A 16,562-nucleotide genomic window follows, 5' to 3' on the forward strand; every position below is an offset into this window, starting at 1 on the left:
GAAAAATGACAGTTATGGCGCCACCAGCGTTTTGTTATTTCAGTGCCATGAAATTGTTTCTTGGTCAACATGTTGGTTTGTTGTACCAGAGACCATATAATAAGATCTATTATATGGTCTCTGCTTGTACCATAAATGATTGAAGTTCAAAATGCATTCGACGAATGCTTTCCTTGAGCCGTAGTTTATATGGTATATCTATCAAATACGAATAACAAGAACATTTAAAATGGGTAAATGTAAGATCACAAAAACAGGACATCAAAACACAGATAATGAACGAACGAACAAACGAAGCCGTACCTGTTCACAAAAAGGGGACTTTCAACACGAGCTTCAGGGTGTGAGCGAGAGCTATGAGTTGCAGTCAGCAGAGTGCAGTAAACCCGGCTGTCTATGGATTAAGGGTCTTTAACGACTTAATCTGTGATCAGCTGATACTGCCTTGACTGTAATTCTGTATTTTATTACAGTACAAACAACCTGCCGTGCAGGCTGTGTAATCGCATTGGAGTCTGAGCCGGGATAGCACAGCTAGAATATATCGGTCGCCATAGTCACAGACCACTTATAGCCAACATATCCACTTGCATATATCCTTTTCTTATTTGCTTACATCGCATGGCCGTGATTACACCAATTGAGTAATTTAGTGATTATGTCAGAAGCATTCTGCACGTGTTTCTATATCAGGAGACGTATGAAACTAGACGTTAATGCTAAGTATACCTGCACCGTTATTAGCTATATTGGTCATGGCTCGGGTAGCGGTAAATAGTAAAGGTGTTATCCGCGGATGAGACCACGGGTATCAAGGCACGTCTGGATCAACAATAGAATACTGAGGAAATTATTAGCTTTCATATCTTATTGTGTAACACTGTACGTGTTCTCTGAGTTAAACCTACATTGTTAGCGATGCCTAGTCTGCCAGACCCTGAAAGCAATATATCCAATATGCCCACCCAAGTCTATAATATTTGGCAAGTCTAGACTACTGCAGTATCAGTATCTGGAAATGAAGAAAGTCTGCGCTCCTTTTTTATTATATTTATAACTATAATTTAACAATTGTTTTTTTCTGTAAAATATGTTAATTTTCAGAGATTTTACCGATGTAATGAAGACCGCCGCGTATATAGTTCACGCCAGCTCCGCTGGATGAAGGCGTACGAGATGATAGTTCTCTCCTTGACAAAATACTGGTTATATATTAGTAAAAACATATAAAAAATACATAATTACATCTGGAGATAGCATAAATGAAAATATACTTTACAACAATTATAAAATAAAATAAAATAATGAGAGCAAACAGTGATTTAATAGGTAATAAATGTGCGTTTATGTTATTAGGATGAATATTCAGCAGAGGCTAGGGGAAGTAATAGGTACGCCCATGTGGATGGCTCAAGGCATCAAGTCCTGGTAATCTTACACTCACTAAGGAAACATCCAGTTGTCGTTGGAACTTGTTGAAGTGAGTGGGTAAGTGAGTATGGTTTTACGCCGCTTTGGGAATCGAACGAGGGTCTTTGTCGTGACGAACGGATGTTTTTAATAACTGCCAGGCTACCCTACCGCCGGGCACTTATTTATTAATGCGGAGAGTTGGAGTTTACGTGTAGGAGAACTGGTCAAAAGGTTCTCAGCTTGACTAACTTTCAATTATGGGCCATAACAAAGTGAACTAGTCAATGTAGTGCATTGTTTGAGAAGTTCATCGCAAGTGTATTTGCTCTGTTGAGGCCGTGTGTATATTAGTGACAGCCAGTTGAATGTAATAGGGGTCCAAATGGACACAGAAATGGATAAGAACGAGAACCGAGCAGTCATCAAGTTTCAGAGAAAAGTACTCCCCAGGAAATTCATGACCGCATGTTACAAGTGTATGGGGATAAGTGCCCCAGCTATGCCACTGTTAAACGTTAGGCAGCTATGTTTAAGGCTGGGAGAACAAGCCTTGATGATGACTGGACGTCACTCGATTTCCATCAATGGAGATTCAATCAAAGTGATAGAAAAGATTATACTGTCAGATAGACGTATTACCATTGCTGAACACAGGTCTGGAAGACACATGGATCTATTGAAGCTATTATTCATGAACATTTACAGATGAATAAGATATCGTTGGGTGCCAAAGTTTGTAAACTCTGATCTTAAGGAAAAAAGAACCGAAATTGCCAGAGAAAATTTAGAGCTAATTGAGGAGGATTTCGTCAAATTCAAAAGGAGATTAGTAACGGGTGATGAAACATGGGTCTACTACCACTATGATCCCGAGTCAAAACGTCAATCCAGGGAAGGGCACCATTCTACTTCTCCGGCACCAAAGAAATTCAAGTCTTCAAGATCAGTGAAGAAAGTTGTGGCCACTGTATTCTGGGATGCAAAGGGTGTGATCCTTGTTGATTTATTAAAAAGTCAAAAGACGATTACCGGTGCCTGCTATGCTGATTGTTTCATCGCCGGAGAATTTCTATCAAAGAATAGCGGTGAGGAATGCTTACTGCTGGAGTTATACACCTTCATGACAATGTCCCTTCTCACACCTCTCTTGCAAAGGCTGCTGTGCGACAATGTGGGTTCGAAGAGCTTCCTTACCCTCCATACTCGCCAGACCTGGCACCAAGTCATTTCCACCTGTTTCCTAAACTGAAAGAACACCTTCGTGGACAACGATGACCTCAAAGCTGCCGTGAAAGGGTTTTTCAGGGTGGCTTCAGAAAACATCTCCCAGGCTGGAATTGAAAAGCTTCACTATCGATATGAGAAGTGTATTGAAAAGCAGGGAGATTATGTTGAAAATAAAATTAAAGACACTTTCACAATTGTTGGTTTTGTTTGTTAGGCTTAGAACGTATTGACCAGCCCTCGTATGTGATAACGATTTACTGATTGTGGAGGGGATGCGCTGGGTTTGATACTTTGATGCTCATGATATAAGTTTGCCAGCATTGTGTCCTACGGCACCTTAGGTCTTAAAACTAAGTTCGGCACCAGTGGACAAAAGTAAAAGTTACAAAAGAAACATGGCTACCTTAATTGATCTCGCGTGATGTATTCCACACGGCGAGATTATAAAAACTATCGTTATTCCAGATGATTTTAAGTGTCTGCATTAAAAAAATCCAAAACACATTATGCCATGTTTTGCATGCTTGGATAATAGACAGGGTAAAAATATAGTTATGTTTCTTGTCGGTCGATGCTAAGATTACCACACAATATGGTTTGGGTAGGTTTGTCAGGTTTACACACTCGTTTACATATGTTGCAGAAAATGACGTTTCATGATAAACATTGCACTATTCAGATCGATAGCCTGTCCGGAGAATTAAGGAAGATGTTTGTTGAGCAGAGCTAAATAGAAACAAATAAATATACAATAAATATACATATCAAATATCTTTCCTTAATTATGTGATTGGTTAGATGTAATGACCAATGTCATTAACAACACATTAGCTGAGGAGCAAAAGAAAGTATACCGAGTTTGTTTTTTATGTATAAAAACATTGAAAAAAGTGTTGTTAAATTTGATTAATATATATTTAATCATCACTCGTTCCCTCAATAGTTGGTAAAAGGTAATCTGTATACAGGTAAAAATAAATTAGTTGAATAAAGACTGGGGTAAGAAATGAATTTGCATCCATATGATCCCTACCATGTGATCCCTACCATATGATCCCTACCATGTGATCCCTACCATATGACCCCTACCATGTGATCCCTACCATATGATCCCTACCATGTGATCCCTACCATATGATCCCTACCATGTGATCCTTACCATATGATCCCTACCATGTGATCCCTACCATATGATCCCTACCATGTGATCCCTACCATATGATCCCTACCATGTGATCCCTACCATGTGATCCCTACCATGTTTGAAATGTTGTAAATGTGTGCCGATAAAGGCAAATTTATTGATTTTTTAAAATAAGTTGTCTAACATAGTTAACATTACCAATAGGCAGTTGTGTATTATGCGATTATTTTTTTAAATTTCAATTTTTTTAAATCAAATTATAGTTTAAAAGTAGAACCAGGTAGAAGAATTCTTTGAAAGCTGACTAAGATCCAGTTCAGTTCATATTTTTTATATAATATCGCTAACGTAAGATATTTTCAATTTAAAAGCAAACATATGATAACTGAGGGTATAGTTTCTTTAGCTCCTCAGTATATATACGCGTCCTATACGTTGTTGCTGTTGTTGTTGTTTTGTTGTTTAACGCCGCACTCAGCAATATTCCAGCTATACGTATCCTTAATGTTATATATATAGCGAGGTTTAAACATTTGTTCAAACTCAGTATGGCATCGTTCAGTTACATCGCATATACCCAATTTCTTCCCGACATGTGAGTTGACGACATTGATAAAAAAATAAATCAAGCAATCAACTGAAAAATTACAAATAAACGTGATTAGTCATCAAATGCACAGGGACCTATTTGGTCAAATTGGTCAAGTTTAGTTTCAATGTCGTTAATATTCTCGAAAATATTATATTCAGGCAGGCATTGACTTTTGTAAATTAACTCAATAACAATGTTGTTTATCATAAAGATATTGAATTTCCTAATATCCCTATGTCCTTGTTTTCACATCGTGTATACGCCAGGTGTTGAAACACACACAGACACATAAGCAGTTTTCATTCTTGATTAATTCCAAGTTATCGACGGCCGGATCAAGCCCGATTTTGATACACGACCGCGTGACACATCACACCATTCCTGAAATCGAAACCTCAATGTGACTGTCCAAATGTTCCCTAATTTGTAATTGTTTGGATTAATCCAATTTTCGAGCGTATACCTTCTTTTCCCAGGGAGTTAAATTACTTTGTATAAAAGACATACTACCAAATAATCAATGCGATACATTAGTTGAATTGAAATGAGGTTCCACTGTAGCAATAACGGAAACTATACATTGTGACTATACATGCTAATAAATTCAGGCATTTAACAATGGTATTTGTGATAATCTCAAAATGTTCACTGGCTTATAGGAATATGAAAACTTTTGACAGGGGGTTATGTTTGAATAACTTAATCATCATTAAGTTGCATATTCCAATGTCAACGGTTTAATACATTTCTTCGTGACGGCGGTCTGTAAATAATCGAGTCTGGACCAGACAATCCAGTGATTGACATCAAGCGCATCGATCCACGCAATTTGGAAACGATGACATGCATCAACCAAGTAAGCGAGCCTGACCACCAGATCCCACCTATTTTAAGCCGGACCTTAGAGGGTAAACATGTTATTGAAATATAATAACAGACCTACATATTTTTCCTTAATTGACAAAATTCACTTCAAAATTTTACATATGTTTCAATTTAACATCATTTACTTAGCACCAGGACATAATTATCAGTGATCTGAAACTGCTGATGTCAGTTTGCATATGGAGTCACATGTGAGGGGGAGATATTGACTGGAGACAGGAGGCATGAATATCGTACTCAGACACAGTGTACGGACTGCGAGACGACCAGTGCCGAACAATGTGCAGGGTAACAACAAGTACAATCTTTTAATGTCTTTAAGTATGGCACGGCCGGGGATCGAACCACCGACTTTCCGTTTTCCGAGCAGACACTCCATCCACAACACCACGCAGACGGTCGCCATGCAGGTTCAAGTAAACACATTCACTGGTCTGTAGTACTGTTAAATGCATTATTTCCTTTTTCATCATGAATCAACTGGGTAATGTACCAAAGTGACAAACAGTGGAGATTTACATGCAATTATTGTTTAAATAAACAGAAAAGAACCCTGTATGAATATGGATATACAAGCATAAATGATGGGCCTCTTCTGCGTGGAATGCAATGCATTCGTGATGAATGCTGTGCGTTGTATGACTGGCTTGCTAAACAAGTGCGTCACACCACATTTCATTCATTTTATACATGAATGATGTAGGTTAATGTAAGCATCAGCTCCCCCGCTTCCGCTCGTACTCGGGTATTTCGAATGTTTGTTTTGTTCAAGGCTTTCCAGTTAAATAGGTACAGTAATGCATAGACTATAGTCGAGCATGGCACTTCTATCTTTAAATAATGCCCAAGAAGAAGTGAGTGAGTATGGTTTTACGCCACCGCAATATTCCAGCAATGTCACGGCATGAGAATACCAGAAATGGAATCGAACGCGGATCTTTGCGTGACGAGCGAACACTTTAACCACTAGGCTACCCAAGCTCCCCCCTGTAGAAGTTGAGGACATTCATGACATACTAGTTCTACCCAAAATAAGTTAAGGACTTCTGCACCGATGTATTAACTACAGTAATTTGAAAGATCAGGTGGTCCTTCTTCGTCTAAGTAGAATAGCCTATATACAGTAAACGTGCCTTGTTTATTACAGTATCAGCGTATTCGGTGTATGGTTACGTCATCAGTAACAGTATAGTATATTAAAAACGAATAATTATGCCGCGAATACTTACATGAAGACGGTACTTGCATTGAAGTAATTAATTAGATTGTTTATGAAATATATATCCCCTCTCATAATGTTTCCCTCTGATTAACTCCATGATGGAGGAGAAGAATCTAATATTGCAAAAAGTACGAAATGTTCTCTGAAATGATATTTGTGCTGAAATTACCGCTACTAATTACTCGGATTTCGGTTCTAGTTTTTTGTATAGCTTATGAAATAATTTGATACTCGTCAAATACGGTATTTGATGATGGTAACGGACGTGGATAAAACATATCGGCAACAGAATCAGCTATGCCATACATACTGACACAGTGCCGAATCAAAGGTTATCAGTGATTATTATCGTAATGTAGCATGTGCCTTGAGGATACGGAATATGATTTGATCAACGGAGTGATAAACATCTGTGTTTGGTGATAGTGTGAAAGATACCCACGAATCTATTTCTGTTGTGTTTGGAATCATATGCATTAATGCAAACCTTCAATAATTATAACTATACTGTCCCTATCACTGCTCGCGTGGATCGATGGTCAGGATGTCAATCACTGGCTTTGTTTGGTCCAGACTCGAATATTTACAGACCGAAGTCATATTCTTGGAATATTGCCGAGTGCGGCGTTCAAAAACAAACAACAAAACAACACATGACCAAATAGAATGATGATAGTTACACACGAAACACTCGCTACACTGCTATGACGTTCAAAGGTGTACAGTGCACACGAATCGAGAGCAGGTTTGAATCAAAGGGAGGCCACTCTAGTTTTACTCAGGTAAAGCATGGTTTCCTATTCAGCTTGATTAGAAGGCTCTAGGAAATGGTAACAGTGTAGTGTGTGTGTGTGCGTGTGCGTGTGTGTAAGGGGGGGGGGGGGGGGGGGGGGGGGGGGGGCTTTTATTTCCTCCAGATGACAGGGTACATCGCCGTGTAGTTGAATAAACAATAAATGTAGCCCACCAGTGTGTGAGTCTACTGTAGCCTGAAGTTTTCAGTAGATTTTAGAGAATGGACTAGTAACAGGTGATCCTACTGGACCGAAAGACTACACAGGCTATGGATAAGTAGCTAATATCGCAGACCGACACACAGAGTACTGGGAGTAGGTATAGTCGATATATTCATTCAGTCTTGGCAGTACACGCTGTTATGAATAAACCGTATTTCCTCTTTTCATTTCGAGGCCCGGCGTCTGATCTGTTTAATGCAGGCACATTGCCAACTCACTACCGTACCGAATTCAACAGTCACACAAAGGTGCATTTGCAGGAAACGGTCATTAGTAAGCAGAGGGAGTAATCATTATATACCGTTAATGTGATATAGAAATTATTAAGGACATCGAATGAGGGACCAGGCCTCTAATAGAGGCCCGGCTTCTATTTTTTTCACAGGCCGTGTATCGAAGTCAAGGCATCTAATAGAGGAAATACGGTACGTACAATTCATGAAAGTCAGTGGTGTTTTGTTTGGGGTTTTGTCATCCATAAACCTGTGCGAGTGAGTGAGTACGGTTTTACGCCGCTTTTCGCAATATTTCAGCTTTATCACGGGGTAGCTCGAGGACACCAAAAATGGTCTTCACGCATTATACCCACAGTTGTACAGTTAATCCATAAGATCGTCATCTTCCCGTGGCAAGGGTGTTAACTGCGTGTAAAAGTGCAGTTTCCACCCTTGCCCTACTAGGCTGGAATTTCTGGGCTCGATCGTAGCGCCATCAGTGGCTATTACGAGTTATGCCCCTTGTATGTCCCTCCTATTGACAAATCAGATTCCACCTCTCATATCACTTGCAATTGCTTCAACGGAATTGGCGGATCCCATTGAAGACGATCTCATCGATAATCAAGATCCTTATTGTAATAAAACGGGTCTTATTTCGCGTGCATCAAATCACGTAAGCATCTTGATTAAAAACATAAAAAGATTTGGAATAAATATTTATGTTCACGCTTAATTGACGGCACACATGTTTTGCAAATCCTGCAATCTGCACGGCGGTTTACGAACCGGACGTCGAATTCGTTACGCGGTTTTGATTGAACTATGCATAGACTCGTTAGTCCAGCCAAAATATAATGTTACAATGGCATAGTGCTACACAACTAGCACATAAAAGTGTTTCTTTTCTTGTGAGCAAGAAATACGTACTTTGCAAATCTTCTCAGAACATAGAGGTTGCAGCTTTATAATTGTTTTACTTTATATACATGTGTAATAATATTGAAGAAGTACATGTTCCCTCAAATTTGAGTAAAATGGGCACTGTAGACAATATATATATATATATATATATATATATACGTTCTGGCCTTGGTATTTCATAATGATTCCCGTTTCTACCAATACATTATAACTAGAACTAAACCTCACAGATGTTATTTGATAGATGGCTACACCAATACACTGGCTTAGATGGACAGAGCAAACCTATTCCAGCCTAGAATAACATTCTAGATTATTATTCCATGTTTGTTGACAGATATCTTTACCTCTTTGCTTAAAACAATATAAAGGAATTTACATTTCCAACACCCTGCTGTAGCCAGACTTCGTCGAAACCATGTGTATATAACAAAGATTTAAAACTAGCAGCCAAACAGGCTTTACCAATATCTGTACTGAAAATCATTTGAATCTTTCACTTATTTTTCACTCATTTTCTTATTTTTATCAAAATAAAAAATTAACAACATTTTTAATTCCGTTATACAGTTTTAATTTATTTGTACAAAATACTGTCATGCCCACTTAAATTTGTTTTATAATAAATGTTTTCAACGTTTCAAAATTCCACTTTTTAAATGTACAGAATTGATTAAATCTATTTCCGAAGTAACTCCCAAAGTACATAAACTGACGACCAAATGAAACTATAACTGTCAGTTTTATTTTATCAAATATTTGTTTTTCAATTGAAAATATCTTAAGGTAGCGAATCTAGCGATATTATCTCCAAAACATTAACTGTACTGGCCCTTAGCACTGAAAGAACATTCTACATGTTATAATTTGAAAAATATAATTTCACATAACACTTTTTTAAAATTAAGAAAAAAATATTCTCATAACTGCTGATCGTCTTGGACATATTATCTTTGAAAATCAATAGATTTGCTTTTTTGAACAAATTTACAACATTTCAAATATGTTAGGGGTCATGTGGCTGCAAGTTCATTTCTTACCCCAGTTTTCATTGAACCAATATATTTTTACACAAAAATACGCAGCCACAGGTTAATTTTTACAGACTATTGCAGGAATGACTGATGGTTAAAGGACATAATCAAATGTAACAACAGTTCTTTCAATCGTCAATTGCATCAAATAACAAACTCGGTATACCCCTCAGTTATATATATTTTAATGTAAGCAGCTGAACGTTCGTTCGGCCATCCCGCAGTCTCGTTGACGGCAAAAATCATGGAATCTATCTACATGACTAAAGCACTTCACTTATGAAGTAATCATAATCTAGCAATATACGTGTAAATCTATAGATGGCACGCACATACTCTCTCTAGTGACTGGTTCTCTGTCAAAGATACGTATTCTCTTTGTATCGACAATTGCACCCAGTTCAGTCAACAAAGACATGTGAATATACCAACACGCGTCTCGTGGCGTCGATTTGTCACGTTATTGCCACCCATACAGCTGTCATTCGGAAAATGACCTTCACTCAAAAGCTGTCACTTGTTATTGAGTACGGATCTAAGCGTATATAAAAGCGGTTTTGTGTGACCGTATACCCCCATAACAAACTATCAAGTGTTATTGAAAGCAGTAGCAGTGTATAACAGACTATAGCAACAGCCTAAAGGGGAATCCATTCATGTGACATGTTAACAGATATACCCCTGAGTTTCTAAGTTTCAAAAGTATATCACACAGCTGATCACTAAACTGGTGAGATGTTCATACACACTATTGTACAGCCGTTACAAGAAAGATCACTTTCCATCATCTAAATCAATTTGAAATGCAATACAATACAATACAATACAATACATGATATAAAAGTGACAATTATCTTAATACCTTTGAAATTACTTCTGTAACGTGAATTAATCTGATATGGTATTTTCAAAATTGTACATTAAAAAATCGCTAATAGATATCACCTGCTATTATATCCGCTACAGAACAATGTCATAACAATAGGGAAAAATATGATCACGGTATTTCAGCTATTGATTTTAGTTAATTACATTCATAAATCAAATATAAACCACGGTGACAGGTACTTGTTCCCGCCATTAGGTCGTTTATTGTATACGGTTACAGTTGTACCCACCCCACTCAGAGGGGGTATATAAGTGTTCGCAGCAAACAATGGATCGAGCGTATCCTATGTATTAAGCGTATCAGATTACAGATCTGAATAATGTGCACTAAATGAACACCTCGCCTCAAACACCAGAAATCGATCGGAGCAATGCTAATTGTGGTGAGACGTTATTGGGGCAACTATAGGACCGTATAACATTTGGAAATATTTATGAAAATGACTTTAGCATACATCGTTAGTCTGTCAATGCTTATTTTAGTGCATTTATGACGCATGGCGATTTTGATGATGGCGATGGTCGTTACAAGAAAGAATCGTATTTATTTATCAGTGATTTTTATCATAATATTATGAGGATCATACTTATTTCTTCAAATGTATTACTGCAGATATTTCTGTCCATGGTGATGCCAATGAACATTAAAAACGGTCAGAACATCGTTTTGTTCAGGTCGTTAGGAAAATTATTCGTCTGGACGAGTGGCGTGACATTTACACTACTGAGTAACTCGGGTATAATTTCAAATAAATACCATCAGATTCAAGGTATTATTGACATGACAATATCTAAGACATTTGTGTTTTTACGATGTCCTTTGTTGATTACCACGATTTATTGAGAGTGAAAATGTTCAATTACTCATGGTGTGGTATATGTCTACTGTTTTGGCTTTACATCGTTCTTTGATGCTGAATTGCAAGAATAATAGTTAATCAAAATGAAAATAATACATATCTTTTAGTGATAGATTAATGTACTATTTCATTCATGTGTAAAATTAAATCATACCCTACTGTTAACTAAATATTACCTATTTAATTATATTTATTATTTAATCAAGCAGGCGAACAAAATAATAAATCATAATAAAAATGAAAATAGGAAAGGTTTTACCAGCACAAATAGTGTGCGCATTTTTGTAAGTCAACATGTCAAAATACTTTGACAAACTTACTGAAGCAAAATATACTTACCAGTCAGGATTGAACGCTGTTGTGATTGTCAACGGACCCCATAAACTCTCTTGACTCCGATAGTGTCGAATATATGTCGAACTACCATACAGGCCGAATATATATTCTTCACTTCTGGTTTTTATGTCTATTTTATCTCCAGTATTTCGAGGGTCCTATGTGTCCCTCTGTCCTGTGTCAACAATCGATCTCGTGGCGTCGCGCGTTGCTATGGGTTGCTAAGACGTTTCACCCTTATTACGTTGAAGAGTTCTAAAACACAGCCGCCATTAATGTGCTAACTTTGAGTGAGAAGTTGACTAAAGACTGTAAGAAATATCGCTCGCTAATGTTTAAGTATGTCTAATATCCGCCGCTAATGAGTCTAGAGATGATTATACTTTAGTTTATCATGAATAATTCATGTAGGATCGATGCGATCGATTTCCTGTCGATCACACAACTGTATAGATCAACCGCGAGTTGATCGGCACGTACTGCAGTATTTAACTATTTAGCAGGGGGTCTTATATTGACTCCAGGGTCTTAACTCCACAATCTTAGTTTCCTATCTACGCTGATATTGTGTTAATAACAGAAATCATTTTGGAGATGTGATAAATGAGTATTCCATGACGACAGTGTTCGACAAGCGCCTCTCCGTAGGCCCGTGTCGGGTAGATCGATCTCGTGTCGGGCCCCTAGTTTCAAAGTTGTATAGATCTAGGTCTTTATGGCCTGCGGTAAGTTTATGTGCCGATCTTTTTGTCACATTTAGATGAAGTTTGAAATGAGGGCTAGGGCCTGCAGCTTCCCGAGTCCGTGGGTCCTTATGGCATGTTCTTTATTTCAAAATGACTGACAAGTTAAGTAGTCATTAAAACTATTCAACTTTTGATAGGGATAATCAGATATAATCTATGTCATATTTAATCATACACGATATTAACTTTTTTAGACGGGGGGTGGGGCGCAAGTATTTGTACAAGTACCACTTGTCCCTAACTTGATTCAAATAAAACTGTTTTCTATACCCCCCCCCTCCCCCCCCGCTGGCTAGGGCACTGATATGGTAATGAGAATATGTTTTGGGTATAATACCCCTATCAAAAGTAGAGTAGTATATTCCAAGGCAAAAGTACATTTATTATAACTTTTTTTATATTTGAAAAAATATGATAATAATGGTGATATGTATGGCTTCGCAGTCTGATCACTCGTCTAACTGTGCAAGAAAACATTTGTTAAGACTCGACGCCATTTTATGTTGAGAGTCATGCCGTCATATTTCCCTTCAAAGCCGCCGAACATCGCTCATGGTGATCGACAGTAACCAGAGGCATTCCCAATAACCTGGAAAGAAAATGACATTTGAAATTTGGAGTCTAGATTTCAGTTTTCAAAAAAGCAGAATTTTGTTAGCAATACCATGGAAACCATCACCAGCCCACATTAAACACGGTTTCATTACAAATCCTCAAAGAAAACGTTATGGATTATGCGCGCCTCGAAAATCACAATGTCCTCACACTTTTTCCTGAATCTGTTCGTGAGTGTGAACAAGTGCTTGTGTCCTCAGTCGATCCATAGCATCCATCATGGTGTAGACGTATATTGCTTTACGACAACCGTATGTTGGTTTCGATCTATGGAAATGGTTATCACCTGCCTGAAACCAAATATATGTGTTAAGCATTAAATAAGAACCGCGATCGTTAAAGTTCCCGTGTTGGATATAGTCTCCTATCACCGGTGCACATGTACTTTTCATCACCAGGTGGGGCGTTCTGAAAATCAAGTTAAACTAACGATAAATATACAGATAATCTTATTTTTAAATATTGATTAAAAAATGCGAAGGCAAAAATATCAGTGAATTACATATGGCAAAAAAGTGAACTAATACATACAAAAACGATTTCATGTATGTGCATAAATATAACAATAAATCTTTTATACACTATATATATGATATAAAGTTATCACCAACAGAGATGAGGAAGTAAAACGATAGAATTGAGTTGTTTGTTTCTTACAATACATACTAGGGACATGTGTTGATCATGAACGGTCTGAGATAAAATTTTAAAATGTAAAACATAACAAAATTAATCATGAGAAAATTATGTTTGATTTAAAGTACGCTTATTTCAGGATAATACCTGCCTGTTTGGGGAATGCCCTGATAAGAAACAGGCAACTTCCACATTATACATTTCTGTGCATGGAATTGTATTTTCGGAATTGGGCGCAGTCAATTCCATTTTATTAAAAATACTTATATATTAAAAATTAAAATTTAATAAATAAAAAAACCAATAGATTGGTCACATTTGCAACATTCACTTTTCGGTAACAGTATTCAGTGTCAGGGAAGATCGATCAATTATATTTTCTCAAGCTCCAGTGTTTTGGTGCAACTTTGCAATGGTGTGAACGTATTTCCACATCATGGGTTTCGGGGTCAACATGATCCCGAAAAATAATGTAGTATTTCAGGAGTTTCAAACATAGTGACCTACTGAATGAGAATGGCTGTTTGTTGTTTGACGCCGCACTCGAACATTCAAGATATATATGACGACCGCCTGTAGATTAAGTCTTGACCAGACAACCCATTGATTGATATTGGGAGCAACGATCCATGCAATAAACCAAGTAACCAAGCCTGACCTACCGACCCATGTGGTCGCCTCTTACGACCAACATTGGTTATAACTGTAATTGTCACGTTGAAATGGGATGATTAAGAACGGCCAAATTGTATTATACTGTACAAATTACAGAATAATTGGACTGCCAATAAATTAAGTGAATCATATATTATCGATGAAAAATATAAAGGTTTGCGTTTTTCTAAAGCCAGTTTGTTCACTCAAATCAACTAATGTTTTGTTAACTTATGAATATTCATAAACCGTTGGTTTATTCAAGGACTAGTACCGTGACAAGACAATGGAGTGACTGATGTTCACACCTTGCTCAGTCACTTGGGCTCTCATTCAACTGTCGTCTGCCCAGTTTCTTCAACAGCAGACAGATGATGCGGCAATTGAAACCCTCCGGGAGACTAAAAGAATATCTTCTGTGTGCTATTTGTTACACTGGCTGTGAAATAAATGACGCCGGGAGACAGTTGTTTGGAAATTAAGATGACTAACTCGGAGACTGGAAGACGCGGAGAGTATTATTGTCACTGACAGAAAACTAAAAGACAGTAATCAATGTAGCTCAAGTCATGGAAATGCCATGGTGGCAATAAGGTGTATATTTAGCCTTAATGAGGTCCATGTAATATCAATAATGTTCGATGTTGTCCATTCCGTGAAGAAATACATATTAGATATGGTTTATTACAAAATGAGAATGTACCTATATATGTACGTAGAGAGTGGGGTGTGTAAGATGGCGACTCATTCAATCTGAATTATACGAGAAACATTTGTTACTAAATATGGTCACTATCATGTATTGGATACAAGTATATGGCCCTACATGTTAAATCTGTAGGTGTATATAGATGAACACACGGATATGTACATAACTTATACGACATATCGTATATACGCGACCTAAGCGTCTGTCTCCGTATTCGGCTATGCAGTGATGATCAACCGTATAAGGTCCTATACATTTTACTCGGAATTTGCGCATTTAAAGCCATTTGTTTCATTGGATAATGAGCTTATTTCAAACCAATACGAAAATAACAGTAACTTATCCAAACTAGCTGCGTGCAACTTCCCACGTTGTCGGGGTATGATGACACGCAGTCAACCAAGTTACCGTGCCTGCCCGCCTTCCGACAATATTGGTTGGTTAATGATTAGTGAGTGAGTTGGGTTTAACGCCGCTTTTTACAATATTCCAGCTATATCACGGCGTGTCAGCTTAATGTGGGAGGAAAGCCCGAAGTGATGCAGGTCTCAGACGTTTATCACTTCGGTGAAACCCACGAGCACGGGTATGGTGCTGACAAACATAGAAACATAATTGGGGCGAACCGGGATTCGAACCCACAATCATGTTTCTGGCGTGCCCAAGGGACGCAACTCTGTGCAGCGAATCGCGGCGCCTTAGCCGACTGGGCCATCCGTGCTCCCTGGTTAATGATTAAACGATGTTACGAAATAGAATTTTATAAACTATGGTGTTGTTTTAAAAGTTTCCAAAGCTGAGTTTAGGAATGCCAAAGTAATACCTTTATATGCAACAGGCATTTACAAATAATAATTATATTTTCTGGTTTGGAAATTACATTTTCCTTTCGCCATGCTCACCCTTCTGCGTCGTGTTCTTTTGGCCTTGAAACCCCCGAAAACATAACTACCAGGTGCTTTGTCGGTGAAACATGTTCTGGGCTCCACGACCAGAATAGTCTTGACAAGACAACCTCTTGCTTTACCGGAAATATTCAAGATGTCTTCACTAACATGTTTCCACACACACGCCCCAAAACACCAATCCTTAAAAAAGAAAGAATTTAGGTGGAAATAACATTCAGAGGACCTGACATTGGTCGTGGAATGTTATCAATGATGGTTAAAGCAACAGGATTTTCAATGATAATTTTAAATATCTTAATAACATTAACATGGCTTGCTTAGAACTTTTTACGGAAAATGACAGAAGTCGTCCCTCCCATGAAGTACATCTGGAGACAGTGTGGCTTGCTTGTGCACAGCTCAATACAAGGGACATAACTCCTGCTGCCGCGATAAATAATACCAGTGTTCTATTTAAACTGTTGTCTCCGAAGTCTTAAGTTCGAAACCGGACATATCTAATGTTCGAGACATGCAATGTAAATAACATACAAACACA

General features: G+C 37.8%; 1 protein-coding gene across 2 annotated transcripts in view; it reads right to left on the reverse strand.

Annotated features, from left to right (window-relative positions):
* The window catches only part of LOC124131648 (leucine-rich repeat protein SHOC-2-like), a 65,221-nt gene extending 53,158 nt beyond the window's left edge, over nt 1-12,063 (reverse strand). Inside the window, exon 1 of one of the 2 annotated variants that reach the window (XM_046495069.2) lies at nt 11,760-12,063. The gene's annotated coding sequence lies outside the window, so the exon portion shown is untranslated. Of the gene's footprint in view, nt 1-303; nt 475-11,759 lie in introns of those variants that run through there. The other variant, XM_048393584.1, reaches the window with a different exon arrangement.
* Nucleotides 12,064-16,562: the final 4,499 nt, after the last annotated feature.

This window comes from Haliotis rufescens, unplaced genomic scaffold (genome assembly GCF_023055435.1).
Source record: "Haliotis rufescens isolate VD_foot unplaced genomic scaffold, xgHalRufe1.0.p SCAF_1, whole genome shotgun sequence".
Taxonomy (NCBI): domain Eukaryota; kingdom Metazoa; phylum Mollusca; class Gastropoda; order Lepetellida; family Haliotidae; genus Haliotis; species Haliotis rufescens.